This window comes from Pristiophorus japonicus, unplaced genomic scaffold, assembly GCF_044704955.1.
Source record: "Pristiophorus japonicus isolate sPriJap1 unplaced genomic scaffold, sPriJap1.hap1 HAP1_SCAFFOLD_82, whole genome shotgun sequence".
In the NCBI taxonomy this organism is placed as follows: Eukaryota; Metazoa; Chordata; class Chondrichthyes; family Pristiophoridae; genus Pristiophorus; species Pristiophorus japonicus.
Genome location: NW_027254740.1, coordinates 2,177,646 through 2,204,993, shown reverse-complemented (window position 1 = coordinate 2,204,993; position 27,348 = coordinate 2,177,646). Strand labels below are relative to the sequence as shown.

Genomic DNA, 27,348 nt, shown 5'->3' with positions numbered 1-27,348 from the left:
GCTCGCTCTGCACTATCCCATCAAACACTTTCAGGGCAGGTACAACACGGGGTTAGATATAGAGTAAAGCTCGCTCTGCACTGTCCAATCAAACACTCTCAGGGCAGGTACAGCACAGGTTAGATACAGAGTAAATATCCTGTACATTGTTTCGTGAAACACTCCCAGAGCAGGTACTGCATTGGTTAGACATTAAGGAAAGCTCCCACTACACAGTCAAATAAACACGCATAGGACAGCTACAGCACAATTTAGACACAGTGTAATTCTCACTCTAATCTCTCTCACAATTGTGCACAGTTTTGGTCGCCTTATCTAAGGAAGGACATATCTGCCTTGCTTAGATACAGAGTAAAGCTCCCTCAACACTGTCCCACCAGACATTCCAAGGGCCTCAATAACACAGGTTAGATACGGAGTATATCTCCCTCTACCCTGTCCCAAGATTCCAGGGTAGATACTGCAGTGGTTAGATACAGAATAAAGCTTCCTGTACACTGTTGCATCAAATCACAGGACAGGTACAGCTTGGGGTAGATACAGAGTAAAACTCACTCTACACTGTCCCATCAAACACTCCCAGGGCAGGTACGGCAGGCGTAGATACAGAATAAAGTTCCCTCTACACTGTCCCATCAAACACTTCCAGGACAGGTACAGCACGGGTTAGATACAGAGTAAATCTCCCTCTACACTGTCCCAACAAACACTCCCAGGAAAGGTACAGCACGGGTTAGGTACAGAGTAAAGCTCCCTCTACACTGTCCCAACAAATACCCCCAGGGCAGGTACAGGGGGTTAGATACAGAGTAAAGCTCCCTCTACACTGTCCCATCAAACACTCCCAGGGCAGGTACAGGGGGTTAGATACAGAGTAAAGCTCCCTCTACACTGTCCCATGAAACACTCCCAGGGCAGGTAAAGGGGGTTAGATACAGAGTAAAGTTCCCCCGATAATGCCCCAACAAATGTTATTGAATGGGGCCAGGCTCGGGGGTCCGGGTGGCCCACTCCTGCACCGATTTCTCATGGACTTTTGTACCCAGCATGCCCCGCGGGGGAGAAAGTGCCTCACAGAATACAGGAGCTCAGTGCGCAGGCGCGGTGAGTGTAATGGCGGAGGAGACATGTTTTGGACAGGCTCCACGGAAGTGTCGTTTTCGGCGACACGGAGCGGAGTAAGGGACCAGCGGTGAGCCGGGGAGGCTTCATAAACAACCCGTGCCGCCGCAAGCCCGGAATAATAACCGGAATATCGGCGGTTGCAGCTTCGGGGCTTTCTCCCGGTCACAGGCCCAGGCTAAAGGCGGCCATCTTAGTGCAGGAAGGAATGTTCAGCGCCCCGCCATCTTGATTCAGTGAGTAGTACAGCGCATGCGCGGCCATCTTGGTGCAGGAAAAAAGTGAATGATGTCAGTATCTGCAACTGAACCCAACCACAGTCAGTCCGTTCAGGGGAGGGGAACCAGTGAGTGTAGAACTGTACCCAGCCAGAGTCAGTACCTTCAGGGGAGGGGAACCAGTGAGTGTAGAACTGAACCCAGCCAGAGTCAGTACCTCCAGGGGAGGGGAACCAGTGAGTGTAGAACTGAACCCAGCCAGAGTCAGTACCTCCAGGGGAGGGGAACCAGTGAGTGTAGAACTGAACCCAGCCAGAGTCAGTACCTCCAGGGGAGGGGAACCAGTGAGTGTAGAACTGAACCCAGCCAGAGTCAGTACCTTCAGGGGAGGGGAACCAGTGAGTGTAGAACTGAACCCAGCCAGAGTCAGTACCTTCAGGGGAGGGGAACCAGTGAGTGTAGAACTGAACCCAGCCAGAGTCAGTACCTTCAGGGGAGGGGAACCAGTGAGTGCAGAACTGAACCCAGCCAGAGTCAGCACCTTCAGGGGAGGGGAACCAGTGAGTGTAGAACTGAACCCAGCCAGAGTCAGCACCTTCAGGGGAGGGGAACCAGTGAGTGTAGAACTGAACCCAGCCAGAGTCAGTCCGTTCAGGGGAGGGGAACCAGTGAGTGTAGAACTGAACCCAGCCAGAGTCAGTCCGTTCAGGGGAGGGGAACCAGTGAGTGTAGAACTGAACCCAGCCAGAGTCAGTACCTTCAGGGGAGGGGAACCAGAGAGTATAGAACTGAACCCAGCCAGAGTCAGTACCTTCAGGGGAGGGGAACCAGTGAGTGCAGAACTGAACCCAGCCAAAGTCAGCACCTTCAGGGGAGGGGAACCAGTGAGTGTAGAACTGAACCCAGCCAGAGTCAGCACCTTCAGGGGAGGGGAACCAGTGAGTGTAGAACTGAACCCAGCCAGAGTCAGTACCTTCAGGGGAGGGGAACCAGTGAGTGTAGAATTGAACCCAGCCAGAGTCAGTACCTTCAGGGGAGGGGAACCAGTCAGTGTAGAACTGTACCCAGCCAGAGTCAGTACCTTCAGGGGAGGGGAACCAGTGAGTGTAGAACTGAACCCAGCCAGAGTCAGTACCTTCAGGGGAGGGGAACCAGTCAGTGTAGAACTGTACCCAGCCAGAGTCAGTACCTTCAGGGGAGGGGAACCAGTGAGTGTAGAACTGTACCCAGCCAGAGTCAGTACCTTCAGGGGTGGGGAACCTTTGAGTGTAGAACTGAACCCAGCCAGAGTCAGTACCTTCAGGGGAGGGGAACCAGTGAGTGTAGAACTGAACCCAGCCAGAGTCAGCACCTTCAGGGGAGGGGAACCAGTGAGTGTAGAACTGAACCCAGCCAGAGTCAGTACCTTCAGGGGAGGGGAACCAGTCAGTGTAGAACTGTACCCAGCCAGAGTCAGTACCTTCAGGGGAGGGGAACCAGTGAGTGTAGAACTGAACCCAGCCAGAGTCAGCACCTTCAGGGGAGGGGAACCAGTCAGTGTAGAACTGTACCCAGCCAGAGTCAGTACCTTCAGGGGAGGGGAACCAGTGAGTGTCGAACTGTACCCAGCCAGAGTCAGTACCTTCAGGGGAGGGGAACCAGTAAGTGTAGAACTGAACCCAGCCAGAGTCAGTCCCTTCAGGGGAGGGGAACCAGTGAGTGTAGAACTGAACCCAGCCAGAGTCAGTACCTTCAGGGGAGGGGAACCAGTGAGTGTAGAACTGAACCCAGCCAGAGTCAGTCCCTTCAGGGGAGGGGAACCAGTGAGTGTAGAACTGAACCCAGCCAGAGTCAGCACCTTCAGGGAAGGGGAACCAGTGAGTGTAGAACTGAACCCAGCCAGAGTCAGTACCTTCAGGGGAGGGGAACCAGTGAGTGTAGAACTGTACCCAGCCAGAGTCAGTACCTTCAGGGGAGGGGAACCAGTGAGTGTAGAACTGAAACCAGCCAGAGTCAGTACCTTCAGGGGAGGGGAACCAGTGAGTGTAGAACTGAACCCAGCCAGAGTCAGTACCTTCAGGGGAGGGGAACCAGTGAGTGTAGAACTGTACCCAGCCAGAGTCAGTACCTTCAGGGGAGGGGAACCAGTAAGTGTAGAACTGAACCCAGCCAGAGTCAGTACCTTCAGCGGAGGGGAACCCGTGAGTGTAGAACTGAACACAGCCAGAGTCAGTAACTTCAGGGGAGGGGAACCAGTGAGTGCAGAACTGAACCCAGCCAGAGTCAGCACCTTCAGGGGAGGGGAACCAGTGAGTGTAGAACTGAACCCAGCCAGAGTCAGCACCTTCATTGGAGGGGATCCAGTGAGTGTAGAACTGAACACAGCCAGAGTCAGCATCTTCAGGGGAGGGGAACCAGTGAGTGTAGAACTGAACCCAGCCAGAGTCAGCACCTTCATTGGAGGGGAACCAGTGAGTGTAGAACTGAACCCAGCCAGAGTCAGCACCTTCAGGGCAGGGGAACCAGTGAGTGTTGAACTGAACCCAGCCAGAGTCAGTACCTTCAGTGGAGGGTAACCAGTGAGAGTACAAGTGAACCCAGCCAGAGTCAGTACCTCCAGGGGAGGGGAACCAATGAGTGTAGAACTGTACCCAGCCAGAGTCAGTACCTTCAGGGGAGGGGAACCAGTGAGTGTCGAACTGTACCCAGCCAGAGTCAGTACCTTCAGGGGAGGGGAACCAGTAAGTGTAGAACTGAACCCAGCCAGAGTCAGTCCCTTCAGGGGAGGGGAACCAGTGAGTGTAGAACTGAACCCAGCCAGAGTCAGTACCTTCAGGGGAGGGGAACCAGTAAGTGTAGAACTGTACCCAGCCAGAGTCAGTACCTTCAGGGGAGGGGAACCAGTGAGTGTCGAACTGTACCCAGCCAGAGTCAGTACCTTCAGGGGAGGGGAACCAGTAAGTGTAGAACTGAACCCAGCCAGAGTCAGTCCCTTCAGGGGAGGGGAACCAGTGAGTGTAGAACTGAACCCAGCCAGAGTCAGTACCTTCAGGGGAGGGGAACCAGTGAGTGTAGAACTGAACCCAGCCAGAGTCAGTCCCTTCAGGGGAGGGGAACCAGTGAGTGTAGAACTGAACCCAGCCAGAGTCAGTACCTTCAGGGGAGGGGAACCAGTGAGTGTAGAACTGTACCCAGCCAGAGTCAGTACCTTCAGGGGAGGGGAACCAGTAAGTGTAGAACTGAACCCAGCCAGAGTCAGTACCTTCAGCGGAGGGGAACCCGTGAGTGTAGAACTGAACACAGCCAGAGTCAGTAACTTCAGGGGAGGGGAACCAGTGAGTGCAGAACTGAACCCAGCCAGAGTCAGCACCTTCAGGGGACGGGAACCAGTGAGTGTAGAACTGAACCCAGCCAGAGTCAGCACCTTCATTGGAGGGGATCCAGTGAGTGTAGAACTGAACACAGCCAGAGTCAGCATCTTCAGGGGAGGGGAACCAGTGAGTGTAGAACTGAACCCAGCCAGAGTCAGCACCTTCATTGGAGGGGAACCAGTGAGTGTAGATCTGAACCCAGCCAGAGTCAGCACCTTCAGGGCAGGGGAACCAGTGAGTGTTGAACTGAACCCAGCCAGAGTCAGTACCTTCAGTGGAGGGTAACCAGTGAGAGTACAAGTGAACCCAGCCAGAGTCAGTACCTCCAGGGGAGGGGAACCAGTGAGTGTAGAACTGTACCCAGCCAGAGTCAGTAACTTCAGTGGAGGGGAACCAGTGAGTGTACAAGTGAACCCAGCCAGAGTCAGTACCTCCAGGGGAGGGGAACCAGTGAGTGTACAAGTGAACCCAGCCAGAGTCAGTACCTTCAGGGGAGGGGAACCAGTGAGTGTAGAATTGAACCCAGCCAGAGTCAGTACCTTCAGTGGAGGGGAACCAGTGAGTGTAGAACAGTACCCAGCCAGAGTCAGTACCTTCAGGGGAGGGGAACCAGTAAGTGTAGAACTGAACCCAGCCAGAGTCAGTACCTTCAGCGGAGGGGAACCCGTGAGTGTAGAACTGAACACAGCCAGAGTCAGTAACTTCAGGGGAGGGGAACCAGTGAGTGCAGAACTGAACCCAGCCAGAGTCAGCACCTTCAGGGGAGGGGAACCAGTGAGTGCAGAACTGAACCCAGCCAGAGTCAGCACCTTCATTGGAGGGGATCCAGTGAGTGTAGAACTGAACACAGCCAGAGTCAGCATCTTCAGGGGAGGGGAACCAGTGAGTGTAGAACTGAACCCAGCCAGAGTCAGTATCTTCAGGGGAGGGGAACCAGTGAGTGTAGAACTGAACCCAGCCAGAGTCAGCACCTTCAGGGGAGGGGAACCAGTGAATGTAGAAGTGAACCCAGGCAGAGTCAGTACCTTCTGCGGAGGGGAAGCAGTGAGTGTAGAACTGAACCCAGCCAGAGTCAGCACCTTCAGGGGAAGAGAACTAGTGAGTGTAGAACTGAACCCAGCCAGAGTCAGTACCTTCAGCGGAGGGGAACCAGTGAGTGTAGCACTGAACCAAGCCAGAGTCAGCACCTTCAGGGGAGTGGAACTAGTGAGTGTAGAACTGTACCCAGCCAGAGTCAGTATCTTCAGTGGAGGGGAACCAGTGAGTGTAGAACTGTATCCAGCCAGTGTCAGTCCCTTCAGGGGAGGGGAACCAGTGAGTTTACAACTGAACCCAGCCAGAGTCAGTACCTTCAGGGGAGGGGAACCAGTTAGTGTAGAACTGAACCCAGCCAGAGTCAGTCCCTTCAGGGGAGGGGAACCAGTGAGTGTAGAATTGAACCCAGCCAGAGTCAGTATCTTCAGGGGAGGGGAACCAGTGAGTGTATAATTGAACCCCGCCAGAGTCAGTACCTTCAGGGGAGGGTAACCAGTGAGTGTACAACTGAACCCAGCCAGAGTCAACACCTTCATGGGAGGGGAACCAGTGAGTGTCGAACTGAACCCAGCCAGAGTCAGTACCTTCAGGGGAGGGGAACCAGTGAGTTTAGAACTAAACCCAGCCAGAGTCAGTACCTTCAGGGGAGGGGAACCAGTGAGTGTAGAACTGAACCCAGCCAGAGTCAGCACCTTCAGGGGAGGGGAACCAGTGAGTGTAGAACTGAACCCAGCCAGAGTCAGTACATTCAGGGGAGGGGAACCAGTGAGTGTAGAACTGAACCGAGCCAGAGTCAGTACCTTCAGGGGAGGGGAACCAGTGAGTGTAGAACTGAACCCAGCCAGAGTCAGCACCTTCAGCGGAGTGGAACCAGTGAATGTAGAAGTGAACCCAGACAGAGTCAGTACCTTCTGCGGAGGGGAACCAGTGAGTGTAGAACTGAACCCAACCAGAGTCAGCACCTTCAGGGGAAGAGATCTAGTGAGTGTAGAACTGAACCCAGCCAGAGTCAGTACCTTCAGGGGAGGGGAACCAGTGAGTGTAGCACTGAACCCAGCCAGAGTCAGCACCTTCAGGGGAGCGGAACTAGTGAGTGTAGAACTGTACCCAGCCAGAGTCAGTATCTTCAGTGGAGGGGAACCAGTGAGTGTCGAACTGTATCCAGCCAGTGTCAGTCCCTTCAGGGGAGGGGAACCAGTGAGTGTACAACTGAACCCAGCCAGAGTCAGTACCTTCACGGGAGGGGAACCAGAGAGTGTGGAACTGAAACCAGCCATACTCAGTACCTTTAGGGGAGGGGAACCAGTGAGTGTAGAACTGAACACAGCCAGAGTCAGTGCCTTCATTAGAGAGGAACCAGTGAGTGTAGAACTGAACCCAGCCATAGTTAGTACCTCCAGGGGAGGGGAACCAGTGAGTGTAGAACTGAACACAGCCAGAGGCAGCACCTTCAGGTGAGGGGAACCAGTGAGTGTAGAAATGAACACAGCCAGAGTCAGTACCTTCAGGTGAGGGGAACCAGTGAGTGTAGAACTGAACCGAGCCAGAGTCAGTACCTCCAGGGGAGGGGAATCAGTGAGTGTAGAACTGAACCCAGCCAGAGTCAGCACCTTCATTGGAGCGAACCAGTGAGTGTTGAACTGAACCCAGCCAAATTCAGTACCTTCAGGGTAGGGGAATCAGTGAGTGTACAAGTGAACCCAGCCATAGTCAGTACCTCCAGGGGAGGGGAACCAGTGAGTGTAGAACTGTACCCAGCCAGAGTCAGTACCTTGAGTGGAGGGGAACCAGTGAGTGACCAAGTGAACCCAGCCAGAGTCAGTACCTCCAGGGGAGGGGAACCAGTGAGTGTACAAGTGAACCCAGCCAGAGTCAGTACCTTCAGGGGAGGGGAACCAGTGAGTGTAGAACTGAACCCAGCAAGAGTCAGTACCTTCAGGGGAGGGGAACCAGTGAGTGTAGAACTGAACCCAGCCAGAATCAGTATCTTCAGGGGAGGGGAACCAGTGAGTGTAGAACTGAACCCAGCCAGAGTCAGGACATTCAGGGGAGGGGAACCAGTGATTGTACAACTGAACCCAGCCAGATTCAGTACCTTCAGTTGAGGGGAACCAGTGAGTGTAGAACTGAAACCAGCCATAGTCAGTACCTTCAGGGGAGGGGAACCAGTGAGTGTAGAACTGAACACAGCCAGAGTCAGTACCTTCATTGGAGAGGAACCAGTGAGTGTAGAACTGAACCCAGCCAGAGTCAGCACCTTCAGTGGAGGGGAACCAGTGAGTGTAGAACTGAACCCAGCCAGAGTCAGCACCTTCAGGGGTGGGGAACCAGTGAGTGTAGAACTGAACACAGCCAGAGGCAGCACCTTCAGGTGAGGGGAACCAGTGAGTGTAGAAATGAACACAGCAGAGTCAGTACCTTCAGGTGAGGGGAACCAGTGAGTGCAGAACTGAACCGAGCCAGAGTCAGTACCTCCAGGGGAGGGGAACCAGTGAGTGTAGAACTGAACCCAGCCAGAGTCAGCACCTTCTTTGGAGCGAACCAGTGAGTGTTGAACTGAACCCAGCCAGAGTCAGTACCTTCAGGGGAGGGGAACCAGTGAGTGTACAAGTGAACCCAGCCAGAGTCAGTACCTCCAGGGGAGGGGAACCAGTGAGTGTAGAACTGTACCCAGCCAGAGTCAGTACCTTGAGTGGAGGGGAACCAGTGAGTGTAGAACTGAACCCAGCCAGAGTCAGTACCTTCAGTGGAGGGGAACCAGTGAGTGTACAAGTGAACCCAGCCAGAGGCAGTACCTCCAGGGGAGGGGAACCAGTGAGTGTAGAACTGTACCCAGCCAGAGTCAGTACCTTCACGGGAGGGGAACCAGTGAGTGTAGAACTGAACCCAGCCAGAGTCAGTGCCTTCAGGGGAGGGGAACCAGTGAGTGCAGAACTGAACCCAGCTAGAGTCAGCACCTTCAGGGGAGGGGAACCAGTGAGTGTACAACTGAACCCAGCCAGAGTCAGTCCCTTCAGGGGAGGGGAAGCAGTGAGTGTAGAACTGAACCCAGCCAGAGTCAGTCCCTTCAGGGGAGGGGAACCAGTGAGTGTAGAACTGTACCCAGCCAGAGTCAGTTCCTTCAGGGGAGGGGAACCAGTGAGTGTAGAACTGCACCCAGCCAGAGTCAGTACCTTCAGGGGAGGGGAATCAGTGAGTGTAGAACTGAACCCAGCCAGAGTCAGCACCTTCAGAGGAGGGGAACCAGTGAGTGTAGAACTGTACCCAGCCAGATTCAGTACCTTCAGGGGAGTGGAACCAGTGAGTGTAGAACTAAACCCATCCAGAGTCAGTACCTTCAGGGGAGGGGAACCAGTGAGTGTGGAACTGAACCCAGCCAGAGTCAGTACCTTCAGGGGAGGGGAACCAGTGAGTGTAGAACTGAACCCAGCCTGAGTCAGTACCTTCAGGGGAGGGGAACCAGTGAGTGTAGAACTGAACCCAGCCAGAGTCAGTAACTTCAGTGGAGGGGAACCAGTGAGTGTAGAACTGAACCCAGCCGGAGTCAGTACCTTCAGGGGAAGGGAACCAGTGAGTGCAGAACTGAACCCAGCCAGAATCAGTACCTTCAGGGGAGGGGAACCAGTGAGTGTAGAACTGAACCCAGCCAGAGTCAGCACCTTCACGGGAGTGGAACCAGTGAGTGTAGAACTGAACCCAGCCAGAGTCAGCACCTTCACGGGAGTGGAACCAGTGAGTGTAGAACTGTACCCAGCCAGAGTCAGTACCTTCAGGGGAAGGGAACCCGTGAGTGTAGAATTGTACCCAGCCAGAGGCAGTACCTTCAGGGGAAGGGAACCAGTGAGTGTAGAACTGAACCCAGCCAGAGTCAGTACCTTCAGGGGAGGGGAACCAGTGAGTGTAGAACTGAACCCAGCCAGAGTCAGCACCTTCACGGGAGTGGAACCAGTGAGTGTAGAACTGTACCCAGCCAGAGTCAGTACCTTCAGGGGAAGGGAACCCGTGAGTGTAGAATTGTACCCAGCCAGAGTCAGTACCTTCAGGGGAAGGGAACCAGTGAGTGTAGAACTGAACCCAGCCAGAGTCAGTACCTTCAGGGGAGGGGAACCAGTGAGTGTAGAACTGAACCCAGCCAGAGTCAGCACCTTCAGGGGAGGGGAACCAGTGAGTGTAGAACTGAACCCAGCCAGAGTCAGTACCTTCAGGGGAGGGGAACCAGTGAGTGTAGAACTGAACCCAGCCAGAGTCAGTCCCTTCAGGGGAGGGGAACCAGTGAGTGTAGAATTGAACCCAGCCAGAGTCAGTACATTCAGGGGAGGGGAACCAGTGAGTGTAGAACTGAACCCAGCCAGTGTCAGAACCTTCAGGGGAGGGGAACCTGTGAGTGTAGAATTGTACCCAGCCAGAGTCAGTACATTCAGTGGAGGGGAACCAGTGAGTGTACAAGTGATCCCAGCCAGAGTCAGTACCTCCAGGGGAGGGGAACCAGTGAGTGCAGAACTGTACCCAGCCAGAGTCACCACCTTCAGGGGAGGGGAACCAGTGAGTGTACAAGTGAACCCAGCCAGAGTCAGTACCTCCAGGGGAGGGGAACCAGTGAGTGTACAAGTGAACCCAGCCAGAGTCAGTACCTTCAGGGGAGGGGAACCAGTGAGTGTAGAACTGAACCCAGCCAGAGTCAGTACCTTCAGTGGAGGGGAACCAGTGAGTGTACAAGTGAACCCAGCCAGAGTCAGTACTTCCAGGGGAGGGGAACCAGAGAGTGTAGAACTGTACCCAGCCAGAGTCAGTTCCTTCACGGGAGGGGAACCAGTGAGTGTAGAACTGTACCCAGCCAGAGTCAGTACCTTCAGGGGAGGGGAACCAGTAAGTGTAGAACTGAACCCAGCCAGAGTCAGTGCCTTCAGGGGAGGGGAACCAGTGAGTGTAGAACTGAACCCAGCCAGAGTCAGTACCTTGAGTGGAGGGGAACCAGTGAGTGACCAAGTGAACCCAGCCAGAGTCAGTACCTCCAGGGGAGGGGAACCAGTGAGTGTACAAGTGAACCCAGCCAGAGTCAGTACCTTCAGGGGAGGGGAACCAGTGAGTGTAGAACTGTACCCAGCCAGAGTCAGTACCTTCACGGGAGGGGAACCAGTGAGTGCAGAACTGAACCCAGCCAGAGTCAGTGCCTTCAGGGGAGGGGAACCAGTGAGTGCAGAACTGAACCCAGCCAGAGTCAGCACCTTCAGGGGAGGGGAACCAGTGAGTGTACAACTGAACCCAGCCAGAGTGAGTCCCTTCAGGGGAGGGGAACCTTTGAGTGTAGAACTGAACCCAGCCAGAGTCAGTACCTTCAGGGGAGTGGACCCAGTGAGTGTAGAACTGAACCCAGCCAGAGTCAGTACCTTCAGGGGAGGGGAACCAGTGAGTGTAGAACTGAACCCAGCCAGAATCAGTATCTTCAGGGGAGGGGAACCAGTGAGTGTAGAACTGAACCCAGCCAGAGTCAGGACATTCAGGGGAGGGGAACCAGTGAGTGCACAACTGAACCCAGCCAGAGTCAGTCCCTTCAGGGGAGGGGAACCTTTGAGTGTAGAACTGAACCCAGCCAGAGTCAGTACCTTCAGGGGAGTGGACCCAGTGAGTGTAGAACTGAACCCAGCCAGAGTCAGTACCTTCAGGGGAGGGGAACCAGTGAGTGTACAACTGAACCCAGCCAGAGTCAGTACCTTCAGTGGAGGGGAACCAGTGAGTGTAGAACTGAAACCAGCCATAGTCAGTACCTTCAGGGGAGGGGAACCAGTGAGTGTAGAACTGAACACAGCCAGAATCCGTACCTTCATTAGAGAGGAACCAGTGAGTGTAGAACTGAACCCAGCCAGAGTCAGCACCTTCAGTGGAGGGGAACCAGTGAGTGTAGAACTGAACCCAGCCAGAGTCAGCACCTTCAGGTGTGGGGAACCAGTGAGTGTAGAACTGAACACAGCCAGAAGCAGCACCTTCAGGTGAGGGGAACCAGTGAGTGTAGAAATGAACACAGCAGAGTCAGTACCTTCAGGTGAGGGGAACCAGTGAGTGTAGAACTGAACCGAGCCAGAGTCAGTACCTCCAGGGGAGGGGAACCAGTGAGTGTAGTACTGAACCCAGCCAGAGTCAGCACCTTCTTTGGAGCGAACCAGTGAGTGTTGAACTGAACCCAGCCAGAGTCAGTACCTTCAGGGGAGGGGAACCAGTGAGTGTACAAGTGAACCCAGCCAGAGTCAGTACCTCCAGGGGAGGGGAACCAGTGAGTGTAGAACTGAACCCAGCCAGAGTCAGTACCTTCAGGGGAGGGGAACCAGTGAGTGCAGAACTGAACCCAGCTAGAGCCAGCACCTTCAGGGGAGGGGAACCAGTGAGTGTACAACTGAACCCAGCCAGAGTCAGTCCCTTCAGGGGAGGGGAAGCAGTGAGTGTAGAACTGAACCCAGACAGAGTCAGTACCTTCAGGGGAGGGGAACCAGTGAGTGTAGAACTGTACCCAGCCAGAGTCAGTACCTTCAGGGGAGGGGACCTAGTGAGTGTAGAACTGAACCCAGCCAGAGTCCGTACCTTCAGGGGCGTGGAACCAGTGAGTGTAGAACTGAACCCAGCCAGAGTCAGTACCTTCAGGGGAGTGGAACCAGTGAGTGTAGAACTGAACCCAGCCAGAGTCAGTCCCTTCAGGGGAGGGGAACCAGTGAGTGTAGAACTGTACCCAGCCAGAGTCAGTTCCTTCAGGGGAGGGGAACCAGTGAGTGTAGAACTGCACCCAGCCAGAGTCAGTACCTTCAGGGGAGGGGAATCAGTGAGTGTAGAACTGAACCCAGCCAGAGTCAGCACCTTCAGAGGAGGGGAACCAGTGAGTGTAGAACTGTACCCAGCCAGATTCAGTACCTTCAGGGGAGCAGAACCAGTGCGTGTAGAAATAAACCCATCCAGAGTCAGTACCTTCAGGGGAGGGGAACCAGTGAGTGTGGAACTGAACCCAGCCAGAGTCAGTACCTTCAGGGGAGGGGAACCAGTGAGTGTAGAACTGAACCCAGCCTGAGTCAGTACCTTCAGGGGAGGGGAACCAGTGAGTGCAGAACTGAACCCAGCCAGAGTCAGTAACTTCAGTGGAGGGGAACCAGTGAGTGTAGAACTGAACCCAGCCGGAGTCAGTACCTTCAGGGGAAGGGAACCAGTGAGTGTAGAACTGAACCCAGCCAGAATCAGTACCTTCAGGGGAGGGGAACCAGTGAGTGTAGAACTGAACCCAGCCAGAGTCAGCACCTTCACGGGAGTGGAACCAGTGAGTGTAGAACTGTACCCAGCCAGAGTCAGTACCTTCAGGGGAAGGGAACCCGTGAGTGTAGAATTGTACCCAGCCAGAGTCAGTACCTTCAGGGGAAGGGAACCAGTGAGTGTAGAACTGAACCCAGCCAGAGTCAGTACCTTCAGGGGAGGGGAACCAGTGAGTGTAGAACTGAACCCAGCCAGAGTCAGCACCTTCAGGGGAGGGGAACCAGTGAGTGTAGAACTGAACCCAGCCAGAGTCAGTACCTTCAGGGGAGGGGAACCAGTGAGTGTAGAACTGAACCCAGCCAGAGTCAGTCCCTTCAGGGGAGGGGAACCAGTGAGTGTAGAATTGAACCCAGCCAGAGTCAGTACATTCAGGGGAGGGGAACCAGTGAGTGTAGAACTGAACCCAGCCAGTGTCAGAACCTTCAGGGGAGGGGAACCATTGAGTGTAGAACTGAACCCAGCCAGAGTCAGTACCTTCAGTGGAGGGGAACCAGTGAGTGTACAAGTGATCTCAGCCAGAGTCAGTACCTCCAGGGGAGGGGAACCAGTGAGTGTAGAACTGTACCCAGCCAGAGTCACGACCTTCAGGGGAGGGGAACCAGTGAGTGTACAAGTGAACCCAGCCAGAGTCAGTACCTCCAGGGGAGGGGAACCAGTGAGTGTACAAGTGAACCCAGCCAGAGTCAGTACCTTCAGGGGAGTGGACCCAGTGAGTGTAGAACTGAACCCAGCCAGAGTCAGTACCTTCAGGGGAGGGGAACCAGTGAGTGTAGAACTGAACCCAGCCAGAATCAGTATCTTCAGGGGAGGGGAACCAGTGAGTGTAGAACTGAACCCAGCCAGAGTCAGGACATTCAGGGGAGGGGAACCAGTGAGTGTACAACTGAACCCAGCCAGAGTCAGTCCCTTCAGGGGAGGGGAACCTTTGAGTGTAGAACTGAACCCAGCCAGAGTCAGTACCTTCAGGGGAGTGGACCCAGTGAGTGTAGAACTGAACCCAGCCAGAGTCAGTACCTTCAGGGGAGGGGAACCAGTGAGTGTACAACTGAACCCAGCCAGAGTCAGTACCTTCAGTGGAGGGGAACCAGTGAGTGTAGAACTGAAACCAGCCATAGTCAGTACCTTCAGGGGAGGGGAACCAGTGAGTGTAGAACTGAACACAGCCAGAGTCCGTACCTTCATTAGAGAGGAACCAGTGAGTGTAGAACTGAACCCAGCCAGAGTCAGCACCTTCAGTGGAGGGGAACCAGTGAGTGTAGAACTGAACCCAGCCAGAGTCAGCACCTTCAGGGGTGGGGAACCAGTGAGTGTAGAACTGAACACAGCCAGAAGCAGCACCTTCAGGTGAGGGGAACCAGTGAGTGTAGAAATGAACACAGCAGAGTCAGTACCTTCAGGTGAGGGGAACCAGTGAGTGTAGAACTGAACCGAGCCAGAGTCAGTACCTCCAGGGGAGGGGAACCAGTGAGTGTAGTACTGAACCCAGCCAGAGTCAGCACCTTCTTTGGAGCGAACCAGTGAGTGTTGAACTGAACCCAGCCAGAGTCAGTACCTTCAGGGGAGGGGAACCAGTGAGTGTACAAGTGAACCCAGCCAGAGTCAGTACCTCCAGGGGAGGGGAACCAGTGAGTGTAGAACTGAACCCAGCCAGAGTCAGTACCTTCAGGGGAGGGGAACCAGTGAGTGCAGAACTGAACCCAGCTAGAGTCAGCACCTTCAGGGGAGGGGAACCAGTGAGTGTACAACTGAACCCAGCCAGAGTCAGTCCCTTCAGTGGAGGGGAAGCAGTGAGTGTAGAACTGAACCCAGACAGAGTCAGTACCTTCAGGGGAGGGGAACCAGTGAGTGTAGAACTGTACCCAGCCAGAGTCAGTACCTTCAGGGGAGGGGACCTAGTGAGTGTAGAACTGAACCCAGCCAGAGTCCGTACCTTCAGGGGCGTGGAACCAGTGAGTGTAGAACTGAACCCAGCCAGAGTCAGTACCTTCAGGGGAGTGGAACCAGTGAGTGTAGAACTGAACCCAGCCAGAGTCAGTCCCTTCAGGGGAGGGGAACCAGTGAGTGTAGAACTGTACCCAGCCAGAGTCAGTTCCTTCAGGGGAGGGGAACCAGTGAGTGTAGAACTGCACCCAGCCAGAGTCAGTACCTTCAGGGGAGGGGAACCAGTGAGTGTAGAACTGAACCCAGCCAGAGTCAGTCCCTTCAGGGGAGGGGAACCAGTGAGTGTAGAACTGCACCCAGCCAGAGTCAGCACCTTCAGAGGAGGGGAACCAGTGAGTGTAGAACTGTACCCAGCCAGATTCAGTACCTTCAGGGGAGTAGAACCAGTGCGTGTAGAACTAAACCCATCCAGAGTCAGTACCTTCAGGGGAGGGGAACCAGTGAGTGTGGAACTGAACCCAGCCAGAGTCAGTACCTTCAGGGGAGGGGAACCAGTGAGTGTAGAACTGAACCCAGCCTGAGTCAGTACCTTCAGGGGAGGGGAACCAGTGAGTGCAGAACTGAACCCAGCCAGAGTCAGTAACTTCAGTGGAGGGGAACCAGTGAGTGTAGAACTGAACCCAGCCGGAGTCAGTACCTTCAGGGGAAGGGAACCAGTGAGTGTAGAACTGAACCCAGCCAGAATCAGTACCTTCAGGGGAGGGGAACCAGTGAGTGTAGAACTGAACCCAGCCAGAGTCAGCACCTTCACGGGAGTGGAACCAGTGAGTGCAGAACTGTACCCAGCCAGAGTCAGTACCTTCAGGGGAAGGGAACCCGTGAGTGTAGAATTGTACCCAGCCAGAGTCAGTACCTTCAGGGGAAGGGAACCAGTGAGTGTAGAACTGAACCCAGCCAGAGTCAGTACCTTCAGGGGAGGGGAACCAGTGAGTGTAGAACTGAACCCAGCCAGAGTCAGCACCTTCAGGGGAGGGGAACCAGTGAGTGTAGAACTGAACCCAGCCAGAGTCAGTACCTTCAGGGGAGGGGAACCAGTGAGTGTAGAACTGAACCCAGCCAGAGTCAGTCCCTTCAGGGGAGGGGAACCAGTGAGTGTAGAATTGAACCCAGCCAGAGTCAGTACATTCAGGGGAGGGGAACCAGTGAGTGTAGAACTGAACCCAGCCAGTGTCAGAACCTTCAGGGGAGGGGAACCATTGAGTGTAGAACTGAACCCAGCCAGAGTCAGTACCTTCAGTGGAGGGGAACCAGTGAGTGTACAAGTGATCTCAGCCAGAGTCAGTACCTCCAGGGGAGGGGAACCAGTGAGTGCAGAACTGAACCCAGCTAGAGTCAGCACCTTCAGGGGAGGGGAACCAGTGAGTGTACAACTGAACCCAGCCAGAGTCAGTCCCTTCAGCGGAGGGGAAGCAGTGAGTGTAGAACTGAACCCAGACAGAGTCAGTACCTTCAGGGGAGGGGAACCAGTGAGTGTAGAACTGTACCCAGCCAGAGTCAGTACCTTCAGGGGAGGGGACCTAGTGAGTGTAGAACTGTACCCAGCCAGATTCAGTACCTTCAGGGGAGTAGAACCAGTGCGTGTAGAACTAAACCCATCCAGAGTCAGTACCTTCAGGGGAGGGGAACCAGTGAGTGTGGAACTGAACCCAGCCAGAGTCAGTACCTTCAGGGGAGGGGAACCAGTGAGTGTAGAACTGAACCCAGCCTGAGTCAGTACCTTCAGGGGAGGGGAACCATTGAGTGCAGAACTGAACCCAGCCAGAGTCAGTAACTTCAGTGGAGGGGAACCAGTGAGTGTAGAACTGAACCCAGCCGGAGTCAGTACCTTCAGGGGAAGGGAACCAGTGAGTGTAGAACTGAACCCAGCCAGAATCAGTACCTTCAGGGGAGGGGAACCAGTGAGTGTAGAACTGAACCCAGCCAGAGTCAGCACCTTCACGGGAGTGGAACCAGTGAGTGCAGAACTGTACCCAGCAAGAGTCAGTACCTTCAGGGGAAGGGAACCCGTGAGTGTAGAATTGTACCCAGCCAGAGTCAGTACCTTCAGGGGAAGGGAACCAGTGAGTGTAGAACTGAACCCAGCCAGAGTCAGTACCTTCAGGGGAGGGGAACCAGTGAGTGTAGAACTGAACCCAGCCAGAGTCAGCACCTTCAGGGGAGGGGAACCAGTGAGTGTAGAACTGAACCCAGCCAGAGTCAGTACCTTCAGGGGAGGGGAACCAGTGAGTGTAGAACTGAACCCAGCCAGAGTCAGTCCCTTCAGGGGAGGGGAACCAGTGAGTGTAGAATTGAACCCAGCCAGAGTCAGTACATTCAGGGGAGGGGAACCAGTGAGTGTAGAACTGAACCCAGCCAGTGTCAGAACCTTCAGGGGAGGGGAACCATTGAGTGTAGAACTGAACCCAGCCAGAGTCAGTACCTTCAGTGGAGGGGAACCAGTGAGTGTACAAGTGATCTCAGCCAGAGTCAGTACCTCCAGGGGAGGGGAACCAGTGAGTGCAGAACTGAACCCAGCTAGAGTCAGCACCTTCAGGGGAGGGGAACCAGTGAGTGTACAACTGAACCCAGCCAGAGTCAGTCCCTTCAGGGGAGGGGAACCAGTGAGTGTAGAACTGAACCCAGCCTGAGTCAGTACCTTCAGGGGAGGGGAACCAGTGAGTGCAGAACTGAACCCAGCCAGAGTCAGTAACTTCAGTGGAGGGGAACCAGTGAGTGTAGAACTGAACCCAGCCGGAGTCAGTACCTTCAGGGGAAGGGAACCAGTGAGTGTAGAACTGAACCCAGCCAGAATCAGTACCTTCAGGGGAGGGGAACCAGTGAGTGTAGAACTGAACCCAGCCAGAGTCAGCACCTTCACGGGAGTGGAACCAGTGAGTGCAGAACTGTACCCAGCCAGAGTCAGTACCTTCAGGGGAAGGGAACCCGTGAGTGTAGAATTGTACCCAGCCAGAGTCAGTACCTTCAGGGGAAGGGAACCAGTGAGTGTAGAACTGAACCCAGCCAGAGTCAGTACCTTCAGGGGAGGGGAACCAGTGAGTGTAGAACTGAACCCAGCCAGAGTCAGCACCTTCAGGGGAGGGGAACCAGTGAGTGTAGAACTGAACCCAGCCAGAGTCAGTACCTTCAGGGGAGGGGAACCAGTGAGTGTAGAACTGAACCCAGCCAGAGTCAGTCCCTTCAGGGGAGGGGAACCAGTGAGTGTAGAATTGAACCCAGCCAGAGTCAGTACATTCAGGGGAGGGGAACCAGTGAGTGTAGAACTGAACCCAGCCAGTGTCAGAACCTTCAGGGGAGGGGAACCATTGAGTGTAGAACTGAACCCAGCCAGAGTCAGTACCTTCAGTGGAGGGGAACCAGTGAGTGTACAAGTGATCTCAGCCAGAGTCAGTACCTCCAGGGGAGGGGAACCAGTGAGTGCAGAACTGAACCCAGCTAGAGTCAGCACCTTCAGGGGAGGGGAACCAGTGAGTGTACAACTGAACCCAGCCAGAGTCAGTCCCTTCAGGGGAGGGGAAGCAGTGAGTGTAGAACTGAACCCAGACAGAGTCAGTACCTTCAGGGGAGGGGAACCAGTGAGTGTAGAACTGTACCCAGCCAGAGTCAGTACCTTCAGGGGAGGGGACCTAGTGAGTGTAGAACTGAACCCAGCCAGAGTCCGTACCTTCAGGGGCGTGGAACCAGTGAGTGTAGAACTGAACCCAGCCAGAGTCAGTACCTTCAGGGGAGTGGAACCAGTGAGTGTAGAACTGAACCCAGCCAGAGTCAGTCCCTTCAGGGGAGGGGAACCAGTGAGTGTAGAACTGTACCCAGCCAGAGTCAGTTCCTTCAGGGGAGGGGAACCAGTGAGTGTAGAACTGCACCCAGCCAGAGTCAGTACCTTCAGGGGAGGGGAATCAGTGAGTGTAGAACTGAACCCAGCCAGAGTCAGCACCTTCAGAGGAGGGGAACCAGTGAGTGTAGAACTGTACCCAGCCAGATTCAGTACCTTCAGGGGAGCAGAACCAGTGCGTGTAGAAATAAACCCATCCAGAGTCAGTACCTTCAGGGGAGGGGAACCAGTGAGTGTAGAACTGAACCCAGCCTGAGTCAGTACCTTCAGGGGAGGGGAACCAGTGAGTGCAGAACTGAACCCAGCCAGAGTCAGTAACTTCAGTGGAGGGGAACCAGTGAGTGTAGAACTGAACCCAGCCGGAGTCAGTACCTTCAGGGGAAGGGAACCAGTGAGTGTAGAACTGAACCCAGCCAGAATCAGTACCTTCAGGGGAGGGGAACCAGTGAGTGTAGAACTGAACCCAGCCAGAGTCAGCACCTTCACGGGAGTGGAACCAGTGAGTGTAGAACTGTACCCAGCCAGAGTCAGTACCTTCAGGGGAAGGGAACCCGTGAGTGTAGAATTGTACCCAGCCAGAGTCAGTACCTTCAGGGGAAGGGAACCAGTGAGTGTAGAACTGAACCCAGCCAGAGTCAGTACCTTCAGGGGAGGGGAACCAGTGAGTGTAGAACTGAACCCAGCCAGAGTCAGCACCTTCAGGGGAGGGGAACCAGTGAGTGTAGAACTGAACCCAGCCAGAGTCAGTACCTTCAGGGGAGGGGAACCAGTGAGTGTAGAACTGAACCCAGCCAGAGTCAGTCCCTTCAGGGGAGGGGAACCAGTGAGTGTAGAATTGAACCCAGCCAGAGTCAGTACATTCAGGGGAGGGGAACCAGTGAGTGTAGAACTGAACCCAGCCAGTGTCAGAACCTTCAGGGGAGGGGAACCATTGAGTGTAGAACTGAACCCAGCCAGAGTCAGTACCTTCAGTGGAGGGGAACCAGTGAGTGTACAAGTGATCTCAGCCAGAGTCAGTACCTCCAGGGGAGGGGAACCAGTGAGTGTAGAACTGTACCCAGCCAGAGTCACGACCTTCAGGGGAGGGGAACCAGTGAGTGTACAAGTGAACCCAGCCAGAGTCAGTACCTCCAGGGGAGGGGAACCAGTGAGTGTACAAGTGAACCCAGCCAGAGTCAGTACCTTCAGGGGAGTGGACCCAGTGAGTGTAGAACTGAACCCAGCCAGAGTCAGTACCTTCAGGGGAGGGGAACCAGTGAGTGTAGAACTGAACCCAGCCAGAATCAGTATCTTCAGGGGAGGGGAACCAGTGAGTGTAGAACTGAACCCAGCCAGAGTCAGGACATTCAGGGGAGGGGAACCAGTGAGTGTACAACTGAACCCAGCCAGAGTCAGTCCCTTCAGGGGAGGGGAACCTTTGAGTGTAGAACTGAACCCAGCCAGAGTCAGTACCTTCAGGGGAGTGGACCCAGTGAGTGTAGAACTGAACCCAGCCAGAGTCAGTACCTTCAGGGGAGGGGAACCAGTGAGTGTACAACTGAACCCAGCCAGAGTCAGTACCTTCAGTGGAGGGGAACCAGTGAGTGTAGAACTGAAACCAGCCATAGTCAGTACCTTCAGGGGAGGGGAACCAGTGAGTGTAGAACTGAACACAGCCAGAGTCCGTACCTTCATTAGAGAGGAACCAGTGAGTGTAGAACTGAACCCAGCCAGAGTCAGCACCTTCAGTGGAGGGGAACCAGTGAGTGTAGAACTGAACCCAGCCAGAGTCAGCACCTTCAGGGGTGGGGAACCAGTGAGTGTAGAACTGAACACAGCCAGAAGCAGCACCTTCAGGTGAGGGGAACCATTGAGTGTAGAAATGAACACAGCAGAGTCAGTACCTTCAGGTGAGGGGAACCAGTGAGTGTAGAACTGAACCGAGCCAGAGTCAGTACCTCCAGGGGAGGGGAACCAGTGAGTGTAGTACTGAACCCAGCCAGAGTCAGCACCTTCTTTGGAGCGAACCAGTGAGTGTTGAACTGAACCCAGCCAGAGTCAGTACCTTCAGGGGAGGGGAACCAGTGAGTGTACAAGTGAACCCAGCCAGAGTCAGTACCTCCAGGGGAGGGGAACCAGTGAGTGTAGAACTGAACCCAGCCAGAGTCAGTACCTTCAGGGGAGTGGAACCAGTGAGTGCAGAACTGAACCCAGCTAGAGTCAGCACCTTCAGGGGAGGGGAACCAGTGAGTGTACAACTGAACCCAGCCAGAGTCAGTCCCTTCAGTGGAGGGGAAGCAGTGAGTGTAGAACTGAACCCAGACAGAGTCAGTACCTTCAGGGGAGGGGAACCAGTGAGTGTAGAACTGTACCCAGCCAGAGTCAGTACCTTCAGGGGAGGGGACCTAGTGAGTGTAGAACTGAACCCAGCCAGAGTCCGTACCTTCAGGGGCGTGGAACCAGTGAGTGTAGAACTGAACCCAGCCAGAGTCAGTACCTTCAGGGGAGTGGAACCAGTGAGTGTAGAACTGAACCCAGCCAGAGTCAGTCCCTTCAGGGGAGGGGAACCAGTGAGTGTAGAACTGTACCCAGCCAGAGTCAGTTCCTTCAGGGGAGGGGAACCAGTGAGTGTAGAACTGCACCCAGCCAGAGTCAGTACCTTCAGGGGAGGGGAACCAGTGAGTGTAGAACTGAACCCAGCCAGAGTCAGTCCCTTCAGGGGAGGGGAACCAGTGAGTGTAGAACTGCACCCAGCCAGAGTCAGCACCTTCAGAGGAGGGGAACCAGTGAGTGTAGAACTGTACCCAGCCAGATTCAGTACCTTCAGGGGAGTAGAACCAGTGCGTGTAGAACTAAACCCATCCAGAGTCAGTACCTTCAGGGGAGGGGAACCAGTGAGTGTGGAACTGAACCCAGCCAGAGTCAGTACCTTCAGGGGAGGGGAACCAGTGAGTGTAGAACTGAACCCAGCCTGAGTCAGTACCTTCAGGGGAGGGGAACCAGTGAGTGCAGAACTGAACCCAGCCAGAGTCAGTAACTTCAGTGGAGGGGAACCAGTGAGTGTAGAACTGAACCCAGCCGGAGTCAGTACCTTCAGGGGAAGGGAACCAGTGAGTGTAGAACTGAACCCAGCCAGAATCAGTACCTTCAGGGGAGGGGAACCAGTGAGTGTAGAACTGAACCCAGCCAGAGTCAGCACCTTCACGGGAGTGGAACCAGTGAGTGCAGAACTGTACCCAGCCAGAGTCAGTACCTTCAGGGGAAGGGAACCCGTGAGTGTAGAATTGTACCCAGCCAGAGTCAGTACCTTCAGGGGAAGGGAACCAGTGAGTGTAGAACTGAACCCAGCCAGAGTCAGTACCTTCAGGGGAGGGGAACCAGTGAGTGTAGAACTGAACCCAGCCAGAGTCAGCACCTTCAGGGGAGGGGAACCAGTGAGTGTAGAACTGAACCCAGCCAGAGTCAGTACCTTCAGGGGAGGGGAACCAGTGAGTGTAGAACTGAACCCAGCCAGAGTCAGTCCCTTCAGGGGAGGGGAACCAGTGAGTGTAGAATTGAACCCAGCCAGAGTCAGTACATTCAGGGGAGGGGAACCAGTGAGTGTAGAACTGAACCCAGCCAGTGTCAGAACCTTCAGGGGAGGGGAACCATTGAGTGTAGAACTGAACCCAGCCAGAGTCAGTACCTTCAGTGGAGGGGAACCAGTGAGTGTACAAGTGATCTCAGCCAGAGTCAGTACCTCCAGGGGAGGGGAACCAGTGAGTGTAGAACTGTACCCAGCCAGAGTCACGACCTTCAGGGGAGGGGAACCAGTGAGTGTACAAGTGAACCCAGCCAGAGTCAGTACCTCCAGGGGAGGGGAACCAGTGAGTGTACAAGTGAACCCAGCCAGAGTCAGTACCTTCAGGGGAGTGGACCCAGTGAGTGTAGAACTGAACCCAGCCAGAGTCAGTACCTTCAGGGGAGGGGAACCAGTGAGTGCAGAACTGAACCCAGCCAGAATCAGTATCTTCAGGGGAGGGGAACCAGTGAGTGTAGAACTGAACCCAGCCAGAGTCAGGGCATTCAGGGGAGGGGAACCAGTGAGTGTACAACTGAACCCAGCCAGAGTCAGTCCCTTCAGGGGAGGGGAACCTTTGAGTGTAGAACTGAACCCAGCCAGAGTCAGTACCTTCAGGGGAGTGGACCCAGTGAGTGTAGAACTGAACCCAGCCAGAGTCAGTACCTTCAGGGGAGGGGAACCAGTGAGTGTACAACTGAACCCAGCCAGAGTCAGTACCTTCAGTGGAGGGGAACCAGTGAGTGTAGAACTGAAACCAGCCATAGTCAGTACCTTCAGGGGAGGGGAACCAGTGAGTGTAGAACTGAACACAGCCAGAGTCCGTACCTTCATTAGAGAGGAACCAGTGAGTGTAGAACTGAACCCAGCCAGAGTCAGCACCTTCAGTGGAGGGGAACCAGTGAGTGTAGAACTGAACCCAGCCAGAGTCAGCACCTTCAGGGGTGGGGAACCAGTGAGTGTAGAACTGAACACAGCCAGAAGCAGCACCTTCAGGTGAGGGGAACCATTGAGTGTAGAAATGAACACAGCAGAGTCAGTACCTTCAGGTGAGGGGAACCAGTGAGTGTAGAACTGAACCGAGCCAGAGTCAGTACCTCCAGGGGAGGGGAACCAGTGAGTGTAGTACTGAACCCAGCCAGAGTCAGCACCTTCAGTGGAGGGGAACCAGTGAGTGTTGAACTGAACCCAGCCAGAGTCAGTACCTTCAGGGGAGGGGAACCAGTGAGTGTACAAGTGAACCCAGCCAGAGTCAGTACCTCCAGGGGAGGGGAACCAGTGAGTGTAGAACTGAACCCAGCCAGAGTCAGTACCTTCAGGGGAGGGGAACCAGTGAGTGCAGAACTGAACCCAGCTAGAGTCAGCACCTTCAGGGGAGGGGAACCAGTGAGTGTACAACTGAACCCAGCCAGAGTCAGTCCCTTCAGTGGAGGGGAAGCAGTGAGTGTAGAACTGAACCCAGACAGAGTCAGTACCTTCAGGGGAGGGGAACCAGTGAGTGTAGAACTGTACCCAGCCAGAGTCAGTACCTTCAGGGGAGGGGACCTAGTGAGTGTAGAACTGAACCCAGCCAGAGTCCGTACCTTCAGGGGCGTGGAACCAGTGAGTGTAGAACTGAACCCAGCCAGAGTCAGTACCTTCAGGGGAGTGGAACCAGTGAGTGTAGAACTGAACCCAGCCAGAGTCAGTCCCTTCAGGGGAGGGGAACCAGTGAGTGTAGAACTGTACCCAGCCAGAGTCAGTTCCTTCAGGGGAGGGGAACCAGTGAGTGTAGAACTGCACCCAGCCAGAGTCAGTACCTTCAGGGGAGGGGAACCAGTGAGTGTAGAACTGAACCCAGCCAGAGTCAGTCCCTTCAGGGGAGGGGAACCAGTGAGTGTAGAACTGCACCCAGCCAGAGTCAGCACCTTCAGAGGAGGGGAACCAGTGAGTGTAGAACTGTACCCAGCCAGATTCAGTACCTTCAGGGGAGTAGAACCAGTGCGTGTAGAACTAAACCCATCCAGAGTCAGTACCTTCAGGGGAGGGGAACCAGTGAGTGTGGAACTGAACCCAGCCAGAGTCAGTACCTTCAGGGGAGGGGAACCAGTGAGTGTAGAACTGAACCCAGCCTGAGTCAGTACCTTCAGGGGAGGGGAACCAGTGAGTGCAGAACTGAACCCAGCCAGAGTCAGTAACTTCAGTGGAGGGGAACCAGTGAGTGTAGAACTGAACCCAGCCGGAGTCAGTACCTTCAGGGGAAGGGAACCAGTGAGTGTAGAACTGAACCCAGCCAGAATCAGTACCTTCAGGGGAGGGGAACCAGTGAGTGTAGAACTGAACCCAGCCAGAGTCAGCACCTTCACGGGAGTGGAACCAGTGAGTGCAGAACTGTACCCAGCCAGAGTCAGTACCTTCAGGGGAAGGGAACCCGTGAGTGTAGAATTGTACCCAGCCAGAGTCAGTACCTTCAGGGGAAGGGAACCAGTGAGTGTAGAACTGAACCCAGCCAGAGTCAGTACCTTCAGGGGAGGGGAACCAGTGAGTGTAGAACTGAACCCAGCCAGAGTCAGCACCTTCAGGGGAGGGGAACCAGTGAGTGTAGAACTGAACCCAGCCAGAGTCAGTACCTTCAGGGGAGGGGAACCAGTGAGTGTAGAACTGAACCCAGCCAGAGTCAGTCCCTTCAGGGGAGGGGAACCAGTGAGTGTAGAATTGAACCCAGCCAGAGTCAGTACATTCAGGGGAGGGGAACCAGTGAGTGTAGAACTGAACCCAGCCAGTGTCAGAACCTTCAGGGGAGGGGAACCATTGAGTGTAGAACTGAACCCAGCCAGAGTCAGTACCTTCAGTGGAGGGGAACCAGTGAGTGTACAAGTGATCTCAGCCAGAGTCAGTACCTCCAGGGGAGGGGAACCAGTGAGTGTAGAACTGTACCCAGCCAGAGTCACGACCTTCAGGGGAGGGGAACCAGTGAGTGTACAAGTGAACCCAGCCAGAGTCAGTACCTCCAGGGGAGGGGAACCAGTGAGTGTACAAGTGAACCCAGCCAGAGTCAGTACCTTCAGGGGAGTGGACCCAGTGAGTGTAGAACTGAACCCAGCCAGAGTCAGTACCTTCAGGGGAGGGGAACCAGTGAGTGCAGAACTGAACCCAGCCAGAATCAGTATCTTCAGGGGAGGGGAACCAGTGAGTGTAGAACTGAACCCAGCCAGAGTCAGGACATTCAGGGGAGGGGAACCAGTGAGTGTACAACTGAACCCAGCCAGAGTCAGTCCCTTCAGGGGAGGGGAACCTTTGAGTGTAGAACTGAACCCAGCCAGAGTCAGTACCTTCAGGGGAGTGGACCCAGTGAGTGTAGAACTGAACCCAGCCAGAGTCAGTACCTTCAGGGGAGGGGAACCAGTGAGTGTACAACTGAACCCAGCCAGAGTCAGTACCTTCAGTGGAGGGGAACCAGTGAGTGTAGAACTGAAACCAGCCATAGTCAGTACCTTCAGGGGAGGGGAACCAGTGAGTGTAGAACTGAACACAGCCAGAGTCCGTACCTTCATTAGAGAGGAACCAGTGAGTGTAGAACTGAACCCAGCCAGAGTCAGCACCTTCAGTGGAGGGGAACCAGTGAGTGTAGAACTGAACCCAGCCAGAGTCAGCACCTTCAGGGGTGGGGAACCAGTGAGTGTAGAACTGAACACAGCCAGAAGCAGCACCTTCAGGTGAGGGGAACCAGTGAGTGTAGAAATGAACACAGCAGAGTCAGTACCTTTTGGTGAGGGGAACCAGTGAGTGTAGAACTGAACCGAGCCAGAGTCAGTACCTCCAGGGGAGGGGAACCAGTGAGTGTAGTACTGAACCCAGCCAGAGTCAGCACCTTCTTTGGAGCGAACCAGTGAGTGTTGAACTGAACCCAGCCAGAGTCTGTACCTTCAGGGGAGGGAAACCAGTGAGTGTACAAGTGAACCCAGCCAGAGTCAGTACCTCCAGGGGAGGGGAACCAGTGAGTGTAGAACTGAACCCAGCCAGAGTCAGTACCTTCAGGGGAGGGGAACCAGTGAGTGCAGAACTGAACCCAGCTAGAGTCAGCACCTTCAGGGGAGGGGAACCAGTGAGTGTACAACTGAACCCAGCCAGAGTCAGTCCCTTCAGGGGAGGGGAAGCAGTGAGTGTAGAACTGAACCCAGCCAGAGTCAGTACCTTCAGGGGAGGGGAACCAGTGAGTGTAGAACTGAACCCAGCCTGAGTCAGTACCTTCAGGGGAGGGGAACCAGTGAGTGCAGAACTGAACCCAGCCAGAGTCAGTAACTTCAGTGGAGGGGAACCAGTGAGTGTAGAACTGAACCCAGCCGGAGTCAGTACCTTCAGGGGAAGGGAACCAGTGAGTGTAGAACTGAACCCAGCCAGAATCAGTACCTTCAGGGGAGGGGAACCAGTGAGTGTAGAACTGAACCCAGCCAGAGTCAGCACCTTCACGGGAGTGGAACCAGTGAGTGTAGAACTGTACCCAGCCAGAGTCAGTACCTTCAGGGGAAGGGAACCCGTGAGTGTAGAATTGTACCCAGCCAGAGTCAGTACCTTCAGGGGAAGGGAACCAGTGAGTGTAGAACTGAACCCAGCCAGAGTCAGTACCTTCAGGGGAGGGGAACCAGTGAGTGTAGAACTGAACCCAGCCAGAGTCAGCACCTTCAGGGGAGGGGAACCAGTGAGTGTAGAACTGAACCCAGCCAGAGTCAGTACCTTCAGGGGAGGGGAACCAGTGAGTGTAGAACTGAACACAGCCAGAGTCAGTCCCTTCAGGGGAGGGGAACCAGTGAGTGTAGAATTGAACCCAGCCAGAGTCAGTACATTCAGGGGAGGGGAACCAGTGAGTGTAGAACTGAACCCAGCCAGTGTCAGAACCTTCAGGGGAGGGGAACCATTGAGTGTAGAACTGAACCCAGCCAGAATCAGTACCTTCAGTGGAGGGGAACCAGTGAGTGTACAAGTGATCTCAGCCAGAGTCAGTACCTCCAGGGGAGGGGAACCAGTGAGTGTAGAACTGTACCCAGCCTG

General features: G+C 54.8%; 1 protein-coding gene across 2 annotated transcripts in view; it reads left to right on the top strand.

Moving 5' to 3' along the window:
- Positions 1 to 1,110: 1,110 nt before the first annotated feature.
- The window catches only part of LOC139257294 (zinc finger protein 436-like), a 92,656-nt gene continuing 66,418 nt past the window's right edge, over positions 1,111 to 27,348 (top strand). For both annotated transcript variants that reach the window (XM_070874431.1, XM_070874430.1), the window contains exon 1: positions 1,111 to 1,358. The gene's annotated coding sequence lies outside the window, so the exon portion shown is untranslated. The remainder of the gene's footprint in view (positions 1,359 to 27,348) is intronic.